Source organism: Triticum dicoccoides, chromosome 2A, assembly GCF_002162155.2.
Source record: "Triticum dicoccoides isolate Atlit2015 ecotype Zavitan chromosome 2A, WEW_v2.0, whole genome shotgun sequence".
NCBI lineage: Eukaryota > Viridiplantae > Streptophyta > Magnoliopsida > Poales > Poaceae > Triticum > Triticum dicoccoides.
In genome coordinates this window covers 695,922,284-695,946,282 of record NC_041382.1, presented here as the reverse complement: position 1 = coordinate 695,946,282, position 23,999 = coordinate 695,922,284, and the positions used below count along the sequence as shown (strand labels likewise).

General features: G+C 43.9%; 1 long non-coding RNA gene across 1 annotated transcript in view; it reads left to right on the top strand.

Annotated features, from left to right (window-relative positions):
* The window catches only part of LOC119356342, a 3,579-nt gene extending 834 nt beyond the window's left edge, over positions 1 to 2,745 (top strand). Inside the window, exons 2-3 of the long non-coding RNA XR_005171906.1 lie at positions 1,594 to 1,661; positions 2,118 to 2,745. This is a non-coding gene — a long non-coding RNA (uncharacterized LOC119356342). The remainder of the gene's footprint in view (positions 1 to 1,593; positions 1,662 to 2,117) is intronic.
* Positions 2,746 to 23,999: the final 21,254 nt, after the last annotated feature.

The following is a 23,999-nucleotide window of genomic DNA, read 5'->3' as shown; positions in this document are numbered from 1 at the left end:
GAGCTTGGATTGGAGCGCGGGGGCTTGATTTCTGCGTGTTTCGGGTGAAATCCGTGAGCGAGCTTGGAGCACGGCGGTTCGATTTGGTTTCGGTTGGTCTGTGCGCCTCGTTGGGGCTTCGATTCCGCTAGCTGGAAACCGTGAGAAGTTTCGAGAGTGCCGTCGCTGCGCCCCGGCCGTGCAGGTTTCGAGTGCAACGGGGATCCGGTTCCCGTCGGTGCTGTGCTGCGAGGATTATGAATGTCGCACCAGTTCTACGTTTCCGTGATGGAGTTGGTTTGGATCCGGATGCGAGGTGCTTTTGTCTGCCCATCCATTCAGGTGGCAGTTTATTTTAGGGGATTTGGCGAGGCTTTGGCCTGGATTTCAGGTTTTTTAGGGCGATTCAGCGAGATTTTGCCTGCAGCTAGCTCTGAAATCCAGGACACCAAGTTCCAGGCCAGCTGCAGGAATCATGGATGCAAACAGTTCCGGGTTGTATAGGCAGTCACATGATCCAGAATCATGGATGAAATCATGTGTGAGGCATATAAGTAACTAGTACGTGCACTAGGAACCTCGTATAAACTGCACGAATTGGTTCGTTTAATAGGTGATTAATAGCAACACATCACACCTCCATTATTGTTACTTCCTTCCTTAATTTAGTTGGTATAGGCGATACATTTGGGCTGCTGTTTTATGGTACTACTAGCAAGTAAAAAAAAACTGAAACTGATAGAGGCATGATCCCTGCATTAGTTACAAGGTTCTGCATTGCATTGGAAAATGTTTTTGGTTTGATCACTTGCCTCGGCATGCATGCTTGCTCATACATACGACTGCCCCAAATAAGATAACATGGTTGCTTTGCTTCTGTATTTGGTACGAGCTAGTATGGATGAATTGCCAGCCGATGTGTAGGGATGAAAACAGAGTGGAAACTTTCCGCTTTTCCGGAGGAAAAATGAAAACGAAGAGGAAATATGAAAACGAAAATGGAATTTTGCAAAACGGAAGTGAAAATGGATTTTTTATGCGAAAACGGAAACAAAAACGGAATGGTGTTTTCCGGTGAAACAGGCATGGGAACGGAATTTTCCATTCTGGTGGGATATGGATTTTCTGTTTTTACTATAGGCATATGGCTGCTTTCCCAACTACAATCATTTGAGGCCCAACCTCTAATATCGCACATGTACTCAACTTCCCTATGCACAATTGTCCACTACTAGTACAATACTACCCTAAGTTGCTAAAATAAACATACTATTTTCTAGCCATATTAACAATTCATTAAACTTATTTTTGTGTGTGTGTGTTTCTCTATGATCCAAGGGGGTTTAAAGTTCCGGTCAACGCCCACTTCTGTTTCTGTGTCCGCTCCATATTCGCTCCGTGTCCGTTTCCGATAGTATCTGTTTCCGTATTCATTTCCGACGTTTCTGTATTCATTTTTGCTTCTGCAAAAGAATATGAAAACAAATGTGGTAGCACTCAATTCCGACCGTTTCCGCTCCGTTTTCATCCCTACCGATGTGCATTGCATGTTTTTTTGTTGTTGCTTTCACTAGCTATTTCCTGATGACAATTCTGCTATTGCTATTGTCATAGGACGCGATGGCAGGCGACCTTTGGGAGAACACCAATCATCTGCCCAGGGAGCTCCCTTGAAGTCCAAGGTACGTAGTACTAGTACATGTGTGATATATACTCGCAACAACTTAACTGATGCATGCGTCGGCCCTCCCTCAATATGCCGATGCTCCTCGATATGAAGTACCCTCGCTGGCTAGTGCTACGGAAGCAGCTTAATTGATTCCAGTGACTGCAACAAGCGTACGTACCTAGGCCAAGCAGGCTAGCTGCCTGCTGGATGGATTCCTCGAGCTTACCATGCGACGCTAACTTGCACTAGCCAACAGTAGGCACGTACACCAACCGCCAATCCCTCTTTTTGTTACCTTTTTCCTGATGCAAAGATTGCACGTGTACACGAGTGTACATAGGAGCTGCATGTTTCCCTAAACCTATAGGTACGACTGATCAGCGATTGATTTCTATCATATCATAGCCGGACATGACTCGTGGTTAAAAGCTACTTGTTTATTTGCTCTGTTCTGTCTCTTGTTGTGCAGTTTGCCGAATCCAAGCTCCCAAAGTTCAAGTTCTTGCCTGAGCACAGGTCTCCAAAACCCCAGGTGAACAGGCTGATCAGCAAGTACATCGACTACCTCAACACGATCCAGGCCAAGAGGGAGGACACTTTCAACACCCTACAGGACCAGAACATGAGCAAGGAGTCGCTGGCGAATGCGAGCAAGACGATGAACAAGAAGCTGCACGCCATGGTCAAGTCGGCGAAAGAAGACTTGAGCGAAATCGTGAAGCTGGGCGGCAATGCGCCGGCGGTCCCTGCCCGGTTCGATACCGATGTCAAGGCTCCTCCCCGTGGATAGGTAGTCTGCATGCAAGTCCTCTCACAGACAGACAGACAGTTATGCGGTTCATGGTGTGCGCTGAGACGTGCTTGCTTTCCGGGTGGCGCGCGAGCGTGGAGTGTTTCACTCGTGCCGATCGACAACAATATATCCATATAGCATAGACAAGACATACAGGTGCTCGACTAGCTTGTGCACGCGTTGCTACCATTCCAGGTGCATGCTTTTGTGTTGCAGTTGCTGGTGAACTACGTACGTTGCCTCTCCCAAGTTAAGCGCTTGTGAAATTGATCGCCTACCAGTAGTAATTCCTCTGGTTCCTTCCTGCTACTGTTTCTTTACTAGTACTACGTTTGGTCGGATGTGTTTGTGTGTAATTTTGGCCGGCCGGCACTCATGATGTTATATCTGCCACACCATACCTGCCATCGGAGCAACAGAAATAGGAAAGGATTAGCTTCTTTTAGAATCTTGATTCCTTCATTTATATGAATATATAAGGATAACGCTAACGCCCACACGTGTGGTGGGAGCCAAACCCGCATGGGGTCTTTTTGCCCAAAACTCACTGCATTTAATGGTGAAAACGGATTTGTAGATGGGGTCTAGTTTTGAGAAAAAAAATCATCAAAACATATTAACATGGGGTCTAATTTTGAAGATCTCGTCGAGACGGATTTAATGGTGAAAACAGATTTTTAATTTGCTTTTTTAATTAGGAGATAAAATATTTTTAAACCGAAAATCAATTTTTTTTGCTTATGTTATCTGTTCATACGTGGCAAAATGAGTGGTGATACAGGCGTGTGGGCGATGTGCAAACGCCCACACATGTGGACGTTAGTTTTTTTTGATATATAATAATAAGCTGCTTTCGCAAAAACAACTTCGAGGTAAAATATTCACGTAAGCATCGAAACTCTCCCACTAAAACTATTCGTACAACTTCCAACTAAATACTAGTAATTGGCACGTGCTTTGCACGTTTGTAGCATGCATGTCAATGATTCATGTTGACTTCTTCAATTTTTAAATAGCTAAAACTCATTATTTATTTTTCCTAGCCATGCAACCATTTAACTTTCCGGTAGCTATAACTCACTTTCGGGATGTTGCTTTACATATTTTTTAGCAACTATTTATGCTTTTTTAGCAAGGTTCTGGCATGAACGCGCCGGATATTATCTTATTTCGTAAAATATATATACTCGATAAATGTGTAGCACTTGACTATAATTATCTTTTTTGCTTAGATACAATTTCTTATGTCGCATTTTCCCTTTCTTCGGGTGTATATTGTGGAAACTATTATGTCTGTGCGGATCTTTAGAACATAGCGGCCAATGCATCCGAATTGAAAATCAATTAAAAATAAAGATTCAAGACTTTCTGAAACTTATTTAACAAACATGACCTAGCATAATACTCGTGTAAAAAGTTTCACGGGGGAATGGCTGTCGTGGTATCCTCGGCAACAAAAACCACAAGTCCAAAAAATATGAATAATAATTTTTATATAGTATCAGTTTTGTTTTTTTCCCGTCCAGAACACCACGCTTACACGTGCAATGCATGTCTTACGGTCATGGATTGATTTTTTTGACAAACTTGCCGAATGTAAGTATTTTTTAGCAAGTATTGTTTTTGTATCACGTATTGGGCCTCTTTTCTGGGAAGTGGGAGGCGATGGTTCCAGAACACCGTGGAGGTCGTTACGTTCTACTGTTCATTACGAATCCCACCGCTGTCAGCCGTTAGATTTAGCACACCAACGATTATGATTGATGCTTTAGACCTAGTTCAAAACTGGTACACTATATAGTAGTATAGATATAGATAATTCTTGGTAACTTTCAATTAAATACATAATATTTTCAGTTTTGCTAAAGGGGGCTGCTAGGCGTCGGCCGGCGTATCTTTTTAAAAGTTCCGCCACCGCGTGAGCCGTCGGATTTGATAAATCGAGCGGATGCACGTCTTTCTCTACTTCGCAACAGAGACCTTGTTGCAGAAACACTTGCAGATTATCTTGTGGATTTTTTCTGCAACATAGGTTGTGTTATGGGTATTTTTTTGCAACATAGGTCGTGTTGCAGAATTTATTTTTCTGCCTTGATTTTTTGCAACAGAAGTTGCAGAAAAACTTTGCAACTTAGATGATGTTGCAGATTTTTTTCTTTGCCTTCACCTTTATTTGGTGGTACGAAAGAAAGTTTTGCAACATGACTAATGCTGCAGAAATCTTTCTTGCAACAAATTGAATGTTGCAAAAAAACACCATGGTTGTTCGCCACGAGCTCCCGCCGGATGATGGTGAGGGGGAGCGGCGCCGCCCATCCCCACCATCGCGTCGCCGCCGACGTGAGCCCGCCGGACGGTGGTGAGAGAGGAGAGGCACTGCCCGTCCCCCCATCGGGCCGCCCTCGACGAGCGACGGACCTCCGACCAGCTTGCCTCGTCGCCATCCTCCTCACCTGCTAGATGCACGCCATTGATAGGACACTTGTATACGGGAGAGAGAGGTTGAAAAAGAGATAAGATGAGGGAGAAAGACGAAGAGATAAGACGTGGGTGGAGACATATCAAGCAAAGGGACCGGCGGATGGTCTGCTACATAGCATTTGTTGCGGTTTGCTTTCTGAAACAGGTGACCAGTTGCAGGAATGGGAGTAGCTATAGAAATGCATTAGTGACCGCGTTGTTCCATGAAGATAAGGATGAAGGAGAGATACGGCGTGCGGGCCTAATCAAGATGCCTGACAAGCATAGGACGTGGCAGACGTAAAACAAAAGATCAGTCGGTTGAACATCAGCTTTTCCCTTTGCTAAATCACATATAGATTTTGGAAAAATGTTTATTTTAAGCTGGCTGATTTCTGTCTCGCGCAAACCGCCTCCTATGCTCGCCACGTGTCCCCATGGAGCCCATCCACCACCCATGCTCCGCTTCCTTAACGTTCCCCCGAGCTAGATCCTCTTTTCTTCCCCGGATGGTCTTTGCCATGACCACACTCGCTTCTCTCTTCCGCGTGCTCCGTCACCGTCGCGTGCATCCGCCATGGTCTTGCGCCGGCTGGGTTGCAGCAGCAGCTCGCCGCCGCCGTGCTGCATATCCCCATCGCAGCATGTCGTCATCGTCACACGCTTCATCGCAGGTCGTCCTCACACCACTGCGTCCATCGTCACAACATCCCGTCGCCCGCCGTGTTGCATCCTGTTGCCTCAGTGTTGCATCCCCGCCTATGCTTTTCATCCCCTACGTTTCTCCCACTCATGGGTCTTCGCCACGGTATTCATGGATTTCTGCGCTCCGGTAGTTCGTGCCCACCGTCACGCAACAAATCAGGTTGGTTGCTACAGTGAAGGCACCGGTGCATCGTGGGTGTTGTGATGGAGCTGGGACGAGGGTCAGCCGGTGGCGGCGCTGCAGTGAAGCTTCGCTGGTGGCCATCGGGTGCTACGATGGAGGTGAGACATCAGCCGATGCTGCGATGGAGCACCGCTACGGGGTGCTGGCGCTAGAGTGAAGCTTCGCCGACGGCCATCAGGTGTTACGATGGAGCATTGCTGCATGGTGGGGGCGCTGCAGTGAAGCTTCGCCGGCAGCCGTCAGGTGTTACGATGGTGGTGCTACGACAGCCGGTGCTGCAATGGAGCACCGCCGCGCGGTGGTGGCGCTGCAGTGAAGCATGCAGCGGTCGTCGAGGTGATGCGATGGAGCACTGCCGCGCCGGCATCGGCGCTGCAGCAAAACATCACGGCGCTGTAGTGAAGCATGGGGCAGTCGTCAAGGTGTTGAGAATGATAGCACTGCTATGCCGCCGTGAAATATCATATCACCTGCGGCAGGCGGGTGCTGTGATGAAGCACCACCGTGAATGGTGTCAGCGCAGCAGTGAAGCATCGCCGACGGCCAACGGTGGAGTCATTGCGCCGCCAGCCAGGAAGTGCGGCTCCTGCTGCGAACCGGGCGGCCTGCTACCCACGACGAGCGGTTGCTCCTATTGTGGTTGCAATGAGAGAATGGGACGACCCGTGCGGCGACGTTGACCCAAGGTACCGCTGATGCAACGGTAGCCCAGGAAAGGACGTACGTGAACGTGATACCACCGGAGGAGGTGGAATACCTCCTCTCCCATGACTACAGATCTCCCCCGTCGAGACGACTACGACGACCACAACCCGCACAAGGACGAGTGGAACGACGCCGTCGACTTTTTCAACGATGTGAGGAAGAAACTCGCCGCAAAGCAGGCCATGCTTCGGGCCGAGTACATCACCAAGGGCTGTGTCGAGCTCGACGACGACCAGGTGGTCAGGAGATCGTGGCTCAGCCACCAGGTGTATCTCGAGGCCAAAGCCGCCGCTGCAGATGACCATGGCGATTTCGCTGAAAAGCTAAACCGTGGTGAAGAGGACAATGACGAGTGAGTCCGCCAGAGGATAAAAGAACTTCTCAGTTTATCACCATGCAAGCAGTTTATCGAAAATTCACATCTGATGCTGGAGCCAGCTGATACCGAAATCACGTTCGTTGGCTGTCATCGGGATGCATGCCTTTTCTATATTCCACACTACATGCGACAACCGTATTACCAAAGTATTCTAGGGCGGGGCCCATGCATTAATTTGCTGCTCAACCACTCCGTCGGACTTGTACATGATACTCGTGGATGGATCAGGTTTTTTCCTGGGCCTCCCTGTTCCACTGCGTGTTGACGGACGCAGCGAACGGCCGCCTACCAGCCGCTACCAGATCGGGAGCCATGTCCGCCTCTGATTCTCCCCCATCGTGCAAACAACCCGCATACACCCGCGTAAGCCAGTGAACTGTGCATCAACCAAACTAGTGCAGCCGCATAACCCACACACGACTAGAATTAGTATAGCCGATGATACTGGTCTACGGAGTATTTTTCAGTAACAGAAACACAAACTACAGCAGTGTATGCATAGCTGATGCACAAAAAACACAAGATTCAGTAAACTCAACGTTTTGCTTGGTTTCTTGCTCATCCAGAAAGTGTATAGAAAGAAACAAGATTCAGTGTACGGTGAGAGAACCCTCAAAATTCTGAAACATGACGCGCATTCAGTAAACATGATGCCCTTTTCCCTTTTCAGTAAACTCAACATGATTACAAACTACTACCTGGTTTCTTGTTTCTGCTGGTTTGCTTGGAAGACTTGGTCTACTATTTTGCTTGGAAGACTTGGCCTGGGACAGAACAGAAATAGGTTGATTGTGAGTGAGATGAATAAGAACTGATGCATTGGTAGATGGTCATTGGTATAATCGAAAGGGTGCGTCTAGGTCTCAGTCGACTGAGACTGCTGATGTCACCATAGGTAGATTAGGCTTGTTTACTGGCTGTCCCTCTGCTGGGTTGTAACCGGCTAAGCGCTGGGCTTATTTCCGTTTTTTCTTTTTGTTTATTTGTTACTTCGGGCTGGCCTTCTTACTTTGTTTGTTGTGATTGGGCCGAGCAATGAATTTGTTAATTTGTTTTCACGCACATCCAAAAAAGCTATTGAACAAAAAGATCAGTTACAGTCAGGCCCAGCCGATACAGAAAGACAAAAAACTGTTTGCTCGTCTGCTCATCTGAACCTTACTATCCATTGTTCGTGGAGTTGATCAGAGCAACTTTGGATGTTTTTCAGTACTAAGTTTACTACAACTTGTACATGCCCTCTTCCTAGTTTCAAGAAAGAATAGATAGACATGGTGATACACGGCTGGTTAACTTCCCTGTATTAAGTAGCTTAGTTAACAAAAATAATGTATTGGCTAGTTCAGAAACTTCAGCAAAGAGTATGGAGACACTTGAAAACTGGATCTTCACGGGTTACCAAAAAAGTAATGTGTTAACAAAAAATTGCTGTGTTACCTAGTTAACTTTCTGTATCAACTAGATAAAACTCAGAAAAATTGAATGTATATAGAAAAATGTTATAAACCAGTGTAGCAACTTCTTCAAAAAGGAAATCCTCTGACGCTTCCTTGTAAGTGATTTCTGCATGATATCCTCTCTCTTCTAACTCTGGATCTTCAAGACATAGCACTTTGCCTTTTGCATTTTTGTCGCTCTTAGGGTCACTTGCTTCGTCATCCATGTCAGTGCCCGTGTGTATTCATAAATGTATACAATACATTAGTCTTGAAAAACAAGTTTTAAAAAACAGAGGGGTGTGACAAAGTATGACATAGAAGAAACTAAAATCATGCCACTAGCTAGAAGATAATTTCTACTACTAGTTAGTAATTCAGCATGTCATTCCCCCCAGCACACAAAAATCGGAACAACAAAAAGTGTACACAAGACAACCTCAAAGACTGAACATAAGCACATTTCAAGAAATAAAAAAATCTGAACAAAAAGTAAACAATCTGAACATATACACAACAACTACTTAGTTATGCCAACACACAAACACACATGCACAGGCACCCACGCACGCAATCTTAGGTGGGGCATTCCAACCCTTCAAAAAGTTTGACTCCCGAAACAGGGGCACTGTCGGTGTCATTTATCGCAAAAAAATGAACCTGGAACAAGCTCAAACATACCAGCCAAAAAAAGGCTTGATTACAAGGTAACTGATAAAAACATTTGAACTTCAATCTGCAACTAAATAAAGCAAAATCTCTGAAACTTGACATAAATTCTGAAGACAAAAATCAAATAAAAATGAACTTAAGGTAATGATTTGATGTGTTTAAGTATAGCTCCAGGATCCTCATATATTCATGAGAGAGTGGTGCCATTCATTGAATTTAACTGACGGTTCTGAACACTACTCTAGAAATACACATAAAAAACAAAAATAGCACACACACAAGCCAAAATCTGAAGAAAATCAAAATCTGAACAAATCATCATGGAGCCATTCAAATGCAAAAATCAAAAACTACTTTGTCTATCGACTTGACCAGACCTACTTTGTTTGTTGTCACGACACTCGAGTATTAGGTTGTACAGGAGGGATAAAACATTGTCATGGAGCCATTGAAAATCCAAAATAATGTCTACATGCATCAGGTTTGGGATGGATTTTCATCAGACACACTTTCAAAATAAAAAATTGTGCTTGAACGCTTTGCAATTGCCCCCAATCCCCCACAAAAGCGAAAAAATATGTGTTGAAAACTGGCCCATCTCACTCCTATCCTGCCGCCCTCCGACAAAACGCAAAGTTAATTGCGAGATCGGTTGCTCGATTTGCATTCACAGACACGGTGGCGGGTTTGTTATGATGCATGCGAGATGCACTATGGGGGAGAGGAGCGGGGAGGCAGGGGGATATCTTACCTGCTCTGCCTACTGTCGGACATGTAGGGTGACACTTGTAGTTGCAAGCCTAGTATTGGAGATGCAACTCCCATCCTCCAACAAAACAAAAGACTAGTTGCAACCATGTTGGAAGATATGCAATTGCAGTCGGGGGTGACAGTCGCAGTTGCATGCCTAGTACTAAACATGCAACTGCCCCCCTCGGATTTGCAAGTACACAAGGCCAATTGCAGCCAGGGACGACACTTGTAGTTGCATCCCTAGTATTGGACATGCAATTGGGCCCACCCTTTCACGTCACTCATACAAAAAACAAAAGTTAGTTGCAGATGGGGTGTACGCACCAGTTGCGGTTGAGGGCGACCCTTGCAATTGCAAGCCTACTGTTGGACATGCAACTGTCCCCTCCCCCTCTCCGACAAAAAACGCAATGCCACTTGAAGTTAGGGAGGAGACATGCAGTTGCGGTCAAGGGCAACACTTGCAGTTGCAAGTCTAGTATCGTACATGTAGCTCGCACCCCTCTCATCCCCCCTACCAAAAAATGTTAGTTGCATTTGTCTGTGTGGGCATGCGATTGCGGTCGAGGGTGACACTTGAAGTTGCAAGCCTACTGCCGTACATGCAACACCCCCCTTCGCCTCTCTGACAAAAAAAGCAAGGCTAGTTGCAGTCAGGAGGGAGACTTGTAGTTTCAATCGAGGGCGACACTTGCAATTGCAAGCCTACTATCACACATGCAACTCGCACCCCGCTCTCCCGCCGCCCCACTTACAAAACAAATGTCAGTTGCAACCGGGTGTGTGGGCATGCAGTTGTAGCCATGTGTGTAGGCAAGCAATTGCACTTGAGGGCGACACCTGTAGTTGCAAGCCTACTATTGGACATGCAACTAGCTCCTTCCCCTCTCCGACGAAAAATGCAAGGCCAGTTGCAGCAGGGAGGAGACATGCATTTGCGGTCAAGCGCACCACTTCTAGTTGCAAGTATAGTATCAGACATGCATCTCGCACCCCTCTCTCGCCGCCCCTTACCAAAAGAATGTGAGTTGCAACTGGGTATGTGGGCATGCAATTGCAGTCGAGAACGACGCTTAAAGTTGCAAGCCTATTGTTGGACATGCAACTGCCCCCTCCAACAAATGCCTAAAGGCAAGTTGTAGTCGGAGAGGAGACATGCAGTCGTGGTCGAGGGCGACACTTGTAGTTGCAAGTCTAGTATCGAACATGCAACTCACACCCTCTTCCAGCGCACCCTTACAAAAACAAAAAATGTCCAGTTGCCTTTGGGTGTGTAGGCATGTCGTTACAGTTGAGGGCGACACTTGCAATTGCAAGCCTACTATTGTACATGCAACTGCGCCCCCCTCTAACAAAAAAGCAAGGCCAGTTGCACTCAGAGAGGAGACATGCAGTTGCGGTCAAGGGCGACACTTGGAGTTCCAAGTCTAGTATCGGACATGCAACTCGCACCCCTGTCCCGTCATCCCCTTACAAAAACAAAATTATTAGTTGTAGTCGAATGTCTGGGCATGTGATTGCGATCGAGGGCGACACTTGTAGTTGCAAGCCTGCTGTTGGACATGCAACTACCCTCTCCCCCTCTCCAACAAAAAATGCAAGGCTCGTTACAGTCGGGAGCGAGACTTGTAGTTGAAATCGAGGGCGACAGTTGCAATTTCAAGCCTACTATCACACATGCAATTCGTATCCCGCTCTTTCGCCACCCACTTACAAAACAAATGTCCTCTACAGTCGGGTGTGTAGGCATGCAGTTGCAGTCGTGTGTGTAGGCATGCACTTGCGGTTGAGGGCAACACTTGCAGTTGCAAGCCTACTATTGGACATGCAACTGCCCCTCCCCCTCACCAACAAAAAAATGCAAGGCCAAGGAGACATGTAGTTGTGGTCGAGGGCGACACTTGAAGTTGCAAGTCTAGTATTGGACATGCAACCCGCACCTCGCCTGCCGCCCCTTACAAAAACAAAATATGTCATTTGCAGTCGTATGTGTGGGCATGTAGTTGCGGTCGACGGTGACGCTTGCAGTTGCAAGCCTACTATTGGACATGCAACTGCCCCTCCTCTCCGACAAAAAAACCTAAAGGCGGTTGCAGTCAGGGAAGAGACATGCAGTTGCGGACTAGAGGGACACTTGCAGTTGCAAGTCTAGTATCGGATATGCAACTCGCACCCCTCTTTCAGCGCCCACTTACAAATCCCACCACCCCGTTACAAAAAAATGCCCGTTTCAAGCCTACTATTGATCACGAATATTTGCAACTGGGTGTGTAGGCATGCAATTCAAAACAACATAACAACGCAACATATATGAGTGTTTTATCAATTATCGACTTTCTTTGGTATTTGCATCATATCAAAACAACATAAAGGAAAACCTAACAAAACAAGTAAACATTTTCAAATTTTTATTTGGAGCATACGAAAACACATAAATGGAGAAAATAGAATAGGAAAAACATGTACATCCATAATTGAAAGATACACTTCAGTATTGCAAAACTAAAAAAACCAACAAAAAAGCTTATAGTTTCACTAATGTAAATTCAGTTCAGATTCATGTTACACCCCCTCCCTTCCGCTCAGATTCACATTTGGTACTCGTATTCTTACTTGTAGCATATCCATACAAAAAAAGAAAGAATGAAGAAGAGATACATACCATCATGCCCAAATGGACATCTGTCCTCATGAGGCGGTGAATGAAAGGAAAAGCTATGAATCCATCATTGAGAGTCAGCAGGCGTTGGAGCTCCAAGTCCTCAGCCTCATTCAGTTGAAGCCCCCTAGTGTGAACGATGCCTTCATCATCGTCGCTGGAAGCTTCTCCATTTCATCATCTTCATCTGAAGCTTCTATGGCATCATGCTCATACATAGACTGCTCATCTCCAGATCCGTTGCCAATCTGGATCACGAAAACAACTACCCTAGGGGAGGCTCATCCAAGTAGGACAACACCAGCTGACCCTTCCCCGGTTTGTTGTTTGCATAAAACGTCCTCCAACCTCTCCCATACATTGTGCTCTGTGTGCGACCCGTGTGACACTTTACAGTGTACATCCGTTTGTTTGCCACAAACATCACCTCTTTTCTAGTCATGTGTTGAAACGGATCCTTTAATTGCATGGCAAAACCTATTTGGGTCGAACACAAAAATAAAAAACAAAGTCAGGAGTGGTATCATGACAAAAAACTAAATAAAAGAAACAAAGGATCAAGAAAATGGAAGATACAAAAACAATTAAAACAGAAACTGTTGAGTTACCTATGTGTTCTTGAAGTCCTGCCATACAAACATGCTGAAACCGCTTCCCTCGAGCAGACTCCACAAACCATCTCCTGTGCACATAAAAAGAAGAAAATAAATAAATGGGTAACTCACTAACAACCAAGGTAGTCAGAATCCTGATTCGACTGCTAGAATCCTACGACTTCACGACACTAAGGAAGCATGTCGATCCAAATCCCACTATGAATCCGGATCAGGTAGAATCCATGTTGAGTCGCGATCCAAATCATAGAATCCTGTACAAAACTATACAATCCCGACTATGCTAGGGACTACATGCGATTCTACTAGCTTATCTAAGCCGTTTGTTTAGTTGTAGAAAAATAACATGCCATCATCCAAACCCCTTTTCATATATCTCATGGACCCTTATTCTCCTCCCAAGTGCAAACGCTCAGCCGCAGACACCTTTGATCCATCTCTCAGAAACCCTAGATTGAAATTGAGGATCAGACTTGTCGACATATGGAGTTGGCGTGAAAAGGAGGATGCTTCAAGATTGATTGGAGAAGGAGAGCAAGACCCTTCAAGGTTTGGCATTGTAGGTCAGATAGACAAGTGATCGACTATTCACGCACTCTAAAAAGAACATTAGTAAATTTCATGCATTGAAGGTTTAAATGTTCTATATATTTCCCTCTCATATATGTTCCATACATGCGAGCTACATGGTAGGTTAGCCATAAAAAGAAGTGGAATACAACTAGCATTGATGTGTATGTTATTTGCTCCATATTTAGTGTCAAAACTCTATAGAACCCATATAAATTTTTTGTGTGCATACAAAATATCTTATTTTAGTAAATCTAGTAGAATCCTCGATTCCACGACTCGATCTTACGATCGACTCTGTTTGAGGAAAACCGATCCGAGTCCGAATCCCGACTTTGACTACCTAGCTAACAACACACTACAGAAAAAGTAAGAAAAGGGATTCAGAAAAGCATAATAAAAAATGAACGATTTCGAAACATCTAGAGAATTTATTTTGCTATTTTTATCTCAATATTCATGCAACTTTATGACTGTGTGAACAAAGACCCTGCTTACCAGATGCTAAACCCCATTTATTTACACAACAAAAAGTACTATTGCTGCCCCTAATTAATCTAAGGTAGTAGTGGTGACAAACTACCAAGGGCATGTGCCATCAAATTTCCCTGCTGTGTTAACACTCAGCAGAAAATAACAACAGATCAACCTGTCAAAAAAGAATGACTAGCAGAGGTTATATCCTAGCAAAAAGGTTAACTTAGGCAGCCTAAACACATGCTCCTGCTATATAGAGGGGGTAAAACACACTCTTTGTTTAATCTCTGTGCAGGACATGTGTAGGTAGGGTGCTTGTTTACATTAGCGCAAAGCAAAGACTAAAAAAAATAAAAACTTGTATCTCCATGGTTTAACATGGCTTGTTTATTTTTTTATCCTACAAAGAAATTGCACCTGTTTTACTAAGTGTCACAAAGTCATAGTATAAGATTATCAGTGCTGGGTAGTACTTTTTCTCAAATGCTAGACCAGACCTGCTCAGCTAAAATCCTAAGGAACTTCTCTAAGTACCTACAAGCATAAAAATTAGTAGTACCTGTAGTACTACTTCCAGTCAGTCCAAGGAGAAACTTCATGTCAGTCTCCTAGAGCTACTGGACTTTAGTACTACTACTAGTTGTAAAAAAGATTTACTGGAGAGTACCAAACTAGTAAATGGGTTTAGTGAAAAACTGAAAAAATATTCAACATACTGCTTGAAAAGGGGGCATGACAAACAATCAACATGCCACTGCTAGTAAAATGGGTTCAGTAAAAAGCGTACTCTTCTTTCCCTAAGAATGATTTCAACATTCTACTGAGTCACATGGGTTCAGTAAAATATCATACTGCTAGTAACAAAAATGGATTCGGTAATCATGCCCACCTCACACAATCTACAGTATAAAAACCAAAAGCAAAACAAAGAAACATTTAGAGTGCCACTAAAAAACTGTATTCAACATCTGTCCATAAAAAAATTGAATCTACATTATATGAATGCCTGCATACCTACATACCAATAAAATCGAACAACGTTCTTGAAACACAAACACAAATGAAATCAAAATAAAAAAGCTAAACTCTGGGGAGATTCTTTGCTTCAAACTACTAATCAGTACTTGATCCAAACAAATCGGAACCCACACAAACAATCCCCCTCTTCAGATCTATGGTATAGCGCCAACGAAAAATAACAAACAAGTTAGGGATAACTTACTCCACCAGCAGCGTCGCTCATCCTCTCTTGCTGGGAGTGCAGTAGCACGCCGATCTATCCATCCATAGAAATCCTGCAGCTCGGAGACTCTTTTCCCTCTATGGAGTTCTTTGGATTCGAGAGAGGGGAATGGAGAGAGACGAAGTGGAGTGACAGTAATTGCGAGTTCCCCTCCTCTTGTTGACCACGGGTGGTTGCTCCCCCTTGCGTCTCTGTAGTAAATGTAAAAAAAGAAGCCCCAAAAAACAATACAGAACAACCAAAAAAGTTATTGAACAAAAAGATCAGTTACAGTCAGGCCCAACCGATACAGAAAGACAGAAAACTGTTTGCTCCTCTACTCATCTGAACCATGCTATCCATTGTTCGTGGAGTTGATCAGAGCAACTTTGGATGTTTTTCAGTACTAAGTTTACTAGCAACTTGTACATGCCCTCTTCCTAGTTTCAAGAAAAGAATAGATAGACATGGTGATACACGGCTGGTTAACTTCCCTATATTAAGTAGCTTAGTTAACAAAAATCATGTATTGGCTAGTTCATAAACTTCAGCAAAGAGTATGGAGACACTTGAATACTGGATCTTCAAGGGTTAACAAAAAAGTAATGTGTTAACAAAAAATTGTTGTGTTACCTAGTTAACTTTCTGTATCAACTAGATAAAACTCAGAAAAACTGAATGTATATAGAAAAATGTTATAAACTAGTGTAGCAACTTCTTCAAAAAGGAAATCCTCTGACGCTTCCGTGTAAGTGATTTCTGCATGATATCCTCTCTCTTCTAACTCTGGATCTTCAAGACATAGCTCTTTTCCTTTTGCATTTTTGTCGCTCTTAGGGTCGCTTGCTTCGTCATCCATGTCAGTGCCCGTGTGTATTCATAAATGTATACAATACATTAGTATTGAAAAACAAGTTTTAGAAAACAGAGGGGTGTGACAAAGTATGACATAGAAGAAACTAAAATCATGCCACTAGCTAGAAGAGAATTTCTACTACTAGTTAGTAATTCAGCATGTCATTCCCCCTAGCACACAAAATCTGAACAAAAAAATTGTACACAAGACAACCTCAAAGATTGAACATAAGCGCATTTCAAGAAATTAAAAAAATCTGAACAAAAGGTAAACAATATGAACATATACACAACAGCTACTTAGTTATGCCAACACACAAACACACACGCATAGGCACCCATGCACGCAATCTTAGGTGGGGCATTCCAACCCTTCAAAAAGTCTGACTCCCGAAACAGGGGCACCGTCGGTGTCATTTATCGCAAAAAATGAACCTGGAACGAGCTCAAACATACCAGCCAAAAAGGCTTGTACAAGGTAACTGATAAAAACATTTGAACTTCAATCTGCCACTAAATAAAGCAAAATCTCAGAAACTTGACATAAATTATGAAGACAAAAATCAAATAGAAATGAAATTAAGGTAATGATTTGATGTGTTTAAGTATAGCTCCAGGATCCTCATATATTCATGAGAGAGTGGTGCCATCCATTGAATTTAACTAACGGTTCTTAACACTACTCCAGAAATACACATAAAAACAAAAATAGAACACACACAAGCCAAAATCTGAACAAATTATCATGGAGCCATTCAAATGCAAAAATCGAAAACTACTTTCTCTATGGTCTTGACGAGACCTACTTTGACCAGAGCTACTTTGTTTGTTGTTACGACACTTGAGTATTAGGTTGTACAGAGGGATAAAACATCATCATGGAGCCATTCAAAATCCAAAATCATGTCTACATGCATCAGGTTTGGGATGGATTTTCAGTAGACACACTTTCAAAATAATTTTTCTTGCTTGAACGCTTTGCTCTTGCCCCCAATCCCCCACAAAAGCGAAAAAATATGTGTTGAAAACTGGCCCGTCTCACTCCTATCCTGCCGCCCTCCGACAAAAACGCAAACTTAGTTGCGGGGAGTGGAGCAGGAAGGCAGGGGGATAACTTACCTGCTCTGCCTACTGTCGAACATGTAGGGTGACACTTGTAGTTGCAAGCCTACTATTGAAGATGCAACTCCCATCCTCCAACAAAACAAAAGACTAGTTGCAACCATGTTGGAAGATATGCAATTGCAGTCAGGGGTGACAGTTGCAGTTGCATGCCTAGTACTGGACATGCAACTGCCCCCTCCCTTCCGCTCAGATTCACATTTGGTACTTGTATTCTTACTTGTAGCATATCCATACAAAAAAAGAAAGAATGAAGAAGAGATACATACCATCATGCCCAAATGGACATCTGTCCTTGTGAGGCGGTGAATGAAAGGCAAAGCTATGAATCCATCATTAATAGTCAGCAGGTGTTGGAGCTCCAAGTCCTCAACCTCATTCAGTTGAAGCCCCCTAGTGTGAACGATGCCTTCATCATCGTCACTAGAAGCTTCTCCATTTCATCATCTTCATCTGAAGCTTCCATGGCATCATCCTCATACATAGACTGCTCCACTAGTAGAAAACCCCCATTCGTCCCGGTTGGTAAGGGCCTTTTGTCCCGGTTTGTGAACCGGGACTAAAGGGTCGTTACTAATGCCCTAATCCTTTAGTCCCGGTTCTTACACGAACCGGGACAGATGGGCCTCCATGTGGCCAGTGCGCCAAGCCCAGGAAGAAGGACCTTTGGTCCCGGTTGGTGGCCCCAACCGGGACCAATAGGCATCCATGCGTCAGCATTTCAGGGGCTGGGTTTTTTGTTTTTTTGAAGGGGGGGGGGTTGGGGGTTTGGGGGTTTAATTTAGGTGTTTCATATATTGTGTTAGCTAGCTAATTAGTAGAGAGAAGTGTCCTCTCTTATGTCCATGCTTGGTCGATGCTATATATACGTATATATAGATAAGACTAGACACGCTAGCTAGTAAGCAAATGAAGGAAACAGAAGATCGTCATGAACATATGCATACAGAGATAAGTGATATCGGCCACCTCTCCTTCTCCGAGAGATTGGTCAAACAACTAGTTCTCGTATATCTATCCGACACTACCGGCTACATATATACAATAACTATCTCTTACATTGTAATTAATGTCCTAATTATATATGAACACAGGGTCCACATAGTATTCTCCGTCTTCAGCGATCACGTGGTCAAGGAAGAATGCCGCCAATTCCTCTTGAATTGCTCGCATACGATCTGGTGCTAGGAGTTCATCCCGCATCCGAAACATCTAATTTGAACAAGGGGGTCAATACATATATATATATATATATATATATATATATATATATATATATATATGAATAAATGAAACTCAACACAAATGATGGTAATAAAATAAAATTGTGAATATTATTTCTTACGCACTTCATATTGTTCATTAGAGTAGCCCCGTTCACAGGTCGTGTGGTGGATGGACTCGCAAATGTAGTATCCACAGAAATCATTCCCTTGTTCCTGCCACAACCACTTTACAAGAAGTAGAGGTCAATCAAATTGATAAGCAAGCATGCCAAATGGTATTTATGAAACTAGCGCTTGAATCACTAGGAGATGCGTGGAACATGTTACTATAGTACTTACTTTCGGGTGTCTAAATTGCAGCTTCTTCGGCAGTCCCAGAGCTTTTTTGGTGAATTTTCTCCAAACCCCGCCAGACAAAGAAAACAATTACTTGATATCAGGAAATGAACAAAGTTGCTGATATGGTGGATAACGATCGATTTAACTTACTTCTCGAGCATTTGAGTCATGTCCGCATAGTCTTGGGGATCTTTTTGTCTCGAGTCTAAGACGGTTACTAGGCCCTGCTCAAGCTTAATCTCTAGGAGAATATAGTGGAACCTGCGCACGCATGCATAACTCATCAATTACATTACTATAACCTGGACTAATAAGGGAAACCGAATATGCACAAGACAGTAACACTCACTTGAAGTTGTAAGGAAAGAGTATTATATCTTTGTTTTCATTTATTACCAACGATCGTAGCAAGTTGGCCTCGGTATCTTCGGCACGATATTTAACTTCAGTTGCATCTATGAGATTTGTGTTAATGAACCCAATATCACTGATTTGTCTTTTCTTCAATTCGGCGATCTTCAATCTGCATAATATAGTGAGGATAATTATAAATACATGCAATGAAACAGCTGACCTATATAGAGAGACTTAATGACAGAAGTAGTACTACTTACAGACAGTAGCAAGTGACCGTTGCTTTATCGAGGGCCTTTTGACTGAAAAACTGGAAGAACTCCTCAAATGGAACATTCAATAGTCCAATTCCAACGAGGTCATGCTCCTCTCTAACTCTCAGCGTCAAAGTATTCCTCCCCCTAGACTCTCTGCAGGTTTTCATGTACCAATCATGGAATCTTCGCATCATCGTTGTTAGAGATCTTTCATCTTTGACGAGAGGCTTCCCGTACTCATATTTGTGTTCCTCCACCTCCAAGAACTCATAATGTACATTGTCGGGCAGGTAATCTCCAAGATTGCTATAACCGAGCACCATCCTCGGATCATTAGTAGGCACCTTGAGCGGGGGGCACGATTGGTTCGCTTTTTCGCCGAGCTGGGGAATTTTTTTCCCAGCTCATCGTTCTTTTAACCTTTGATCACTGACAGTACTTCCCGACTGCTCCGCTTTGACAAATGACTTTGCAATAATGCGGTCATAGTTGCCTTTCGGCGGAGACTTTGCTGGTTTTTTCAGGGCAGCCAGAGTGCGCTTCATTTTCACCGGATCTACCTTCTCCTCCGGAGGTGGATTTTTCTTTTCTTTCACCCCTTCAAAGAAGTTCCTCACTTCGGCTCACACGATCTTGGCGTTCTCCTCTGGGGTCCTCTCGTATGGTAACTTCTCCGGAGTCTTCAGAGAAGGACCGAATCTGTATTGCCTCCCGCCTCTGGCTATACTGCTAGACGCCGGCAGAGCAGACAGAGCGGCTGCGGCTGTCTTCTTTCCTTGCTTACGAGGCGGAGGAGAAGGACTACGACGTGCCGAAGCAGCCGGAGCGGCGGCGGGTCTCTTCCGCCCTTGCTGACGAGGCAGAGAAGGAGGAGGCTAGCTGCTCGGGCGCGCCGGCGCAGGCGGAGAAGGAGGTGGAGTGCCACCACACGCTGGAGAAGGAGGCTGAGTGCCCTGATCACTCGCTGGAGTAGGAGGCGGAGGAGGAGGCAGAGTGCCCTGACTCGCTGGAGGAGGAGGAGGCAGAGGCGGCTAGTTCAGAAGCTTGATGAGCTCCTTTCGCCATAGGCATGGAGTCAATAGACAAGAACCCAGCCGAGTCTCCCCTTCACCGGTAGGGTAGTCAAGTTGGAGGTCCTCAAATCCCTCCATTATTTCATCCACCGTCACCTTGGCATATCCTTCTGGAATCGGACTACAATGAAAAGTTGCGCCGGGTTCAGTAGGTCGAACAGAGCCGACAGCCGCCTTGACTTTGAAGTTCTGCCATTGCATCATAAGGTGGAAATGTTGAGACTCCGTGATAGCATCCATGGGGTAGCTAGTAGGAGCCGTCAAGACATGCTCCGGCTGAAGCAGCTCGGTGGAAGCCATGCTGCTTCTCTGCTGAGATGGCGGGGTAGCTTCGGGGGTAGTTTCGACAAGTCGCTTGCTGCGAGCTACTTCTCGTTCCTCTAGCGCTTGAACCCTTTCGTGCAACGTCTAAATTTGGGCATGCTCCACTTTTTTCCTCCTCTCCTGGCATTTGTAACCGCCTGCATCCGGAAAACCAGCATTCCACGGAACGGAGGCTGGCGTGCCTCGTGTCCGTCCAGGGTGCTCAGGATTCCCGAGGGCCATTGTGAGCTCGTCGTTCTCTCTGTCTGGAACGAACGTCCCTTGCTGCGCTGCATCGATATAATGCTTTAGCTTCTTGACTGTTATGTTCATTTGCTCGTCCGTCCAAACGCATTTCCCTGATACAGGGTCCAAGGTTCTGCCAGCCCCGAAGAACCAAGTCCGGCAATGGTCTGGCCGGTTCATTGTCTCTGGTTCGATCCCTTTATCAAGCAGATCATTCTCAGCCTTGGCCCACTTAGGCCGGGCTTTGAGGTAGCCACCTGACCCCGTGCGATGGTGAAGCTTCTTCTTTGCAGCATTTTTCTTGTTTGTCGCCGACATCTTCTTACTCTTTTCTGATGTCTTGTAGGCCACAAATGCGGGCCAGTGATCTCTGATCTTCTCATATCTGCCGATGAATTCTGGTGTCTCTTCTTTGTCGACAAATGTTTTCAGCTCATTCCTCCACCTCCTGAATAGGTCTGCCATCTTCTTGAGAGCATGAGACTTGGTTAATTGCTCTTTAACTGGCTCCTCCGGATCCTCTCTGGCGGCAGGGCGAAATTTTCCTTTAGCTCAGTCCAAAGATCATCTTTCTTAGGCTTACACCATTGCTGGATGCTGATCGGGATCTTGTCCCTAACAAGAACCCCACACTAAGCAGCAAATGCTTCCTTTGTACGGATGGGTTCAATCGGCATGCCATCGCGCACGATTTCTATGATCTCAAACCTTTCATCCGAGCGCAACTTTTTCTTCGGGCGTCGTCTCTTTACCGAAGTTGTGCTCGATCCGGAGGGCTAGAAAAAAGAAGAATTATACGAGAGTTAATTAATATGTGTACATACCAAAACAATGAATGCATCAATTAGCTAGTCATCACATGCTTAACTAATATATTTACCTGGCCGGACTCTGTTCGATCACCGGAGCCGTCACCACGGGCTCCGTCTTACACCAGCATTGGGTCACCGGAGCCATCATAATCATGTCTTTCCTCCTCCACTCTTCGATCACCGTAGCCTGCTTCTTCTTCACCCTGTTCTACTTCCAGACCATCATTGTCGTTAAGATACGACATGACATCACCTCCGGCTAAGATTATGTCCCCCAACACCTATTCTTGTTCCTCGTCTTGTCCGAACTCCATTGTTTCTGCAAATATTACAACATGGCAATTATTACACAAACATGACATGAGGGGGTTATATCGACAACGACGACATACATACATGGGAAAATACTGTTATCAAGGAGGGGGTAGGTCGAACCCCCCTCGTGTTGAAGTTATCGAGACACGGGGTATATCGACAACGACATATCCGATAAAAATAAGAAGACGAAGAAGAAATAAAGAGGAGAAGAAGATATTAATAGAGTAGAAGATTAAAGAAAAAAAGAATAAAAAAGAGAGGAGAAGAATATATTAATAGAGGAGAAGATTGAAGAAAAAAAAGAAGAAAAAAAAGAGGAGAAGAAGAAAGAAATAGAGGAGAAGAAGAGAAAAAAGAATATTATGTTTTCTCTTATTCTCCTCTATTTCTTTCTTCTTCTCCTCTTCTTTTTCTTCTTTTTTCTTCTTCTTATTTATTTCTCCTCTTCTTCCTCTCCTCTTCTTCTCCTTTGTTCCTCTTCTTATTTTCCTTTTTTCTCTCACTCTTTTTCTTCTTCTTCCTTTCCTAGCTAGATATATAAAACTTTTCTAAAAATGCAACTTTTGCATACATACGTGGGAAAATAATATTATCGGGGAGGGGTAGGTCGAACCCCCCTCGTGTTGAAGTTATCGGGACACGGGGTATATCGACAATGACATATTCGATAAAAATAAGAAGACGAAGAAGAAATTAAAAAGAGGAGAAGAAGATATTAATAGAGGATAAGATTGAAGAAAAAAAAGAAGAAAAAAAAGAGGAGAAGAAGATATTAATAGAGGATAAGATTGAAGAAAAAGAAGAAGAAAGAAATAGAGGAGAAGAAGAAAGAAATAGAGGAGAATCCTCTATTTGTTTCTTCTTCTCCTCTTCTTTTTCTTCTTTTTCTTCTTCTTATTTATTTCTCCTCTTCTTCCTCTCCTCTTCTTCTCCTTTCTTCCTCTTCTTATTTTCCTTTTTCCTCTCATTCTTTTTCTTCTTCTTCCTTTCCTAGCTAGATATATAAAACTTTTCTAAAAATGTAACTTTTGCATATATACATGGGAAAATAATATTATCGGGGAGGGGATAGGTCGAACCCCCCATCGTGTTGAAGTTATCGGGACACGGGGTATATCGACGACGACAGACCCGATAAAAAAAAATAAGAAGATGAAGAAGAAATAAAAAGAGGAGAAGGAGAAAGGAATAGAGGAGAAGATCGAAGAAAAAAAGATGAAAAAAGAGGAGAAGAAGAAAGGAATAGAGAGGAGATGAAGAAAAAATAGAATTTTTTTCTATTTTTTTTCTTCTCCTCTATTCCTTTCTTCTTCTCCTCTTCCTTTTCTTCCTCTCCTCTTCTTCTCCTCTTCCTTTTCTTCCTCTCCTCTTCTTCTCCTTTTTCCTCTTCTTATTTTCCTTTTTCCTCTCCTAAATATTTAAAACTTTTCTAAAAATGAAATTAACCTAAAATGTACTAAATCAGAGAACATATATAGATAATCCTTTTCTCAATATATAAATCTAACTTTTTTGCATATATGAACATATATACACAGAGAACATACAAACATATATACATTTTTATAAAAAAGCAAAATACAAATCATCATACATATGAAAAAAAATCTGAAAAGAAGCAACATACACAATACATATACTCACATATATACATACATATATATATAATCTGAAAAAAACAAGCATATAATATATGAAAAAAGGAACAGGGGAGGGGCGGAGCCGGCCGGACCAAGGGAGGGGCAGGGGCGCGGTTTCGGCGGTGAGGATGGCGACGGGGCAGGGGGCGCGCGTTCGGCGGTGAGGACGGCGACGGG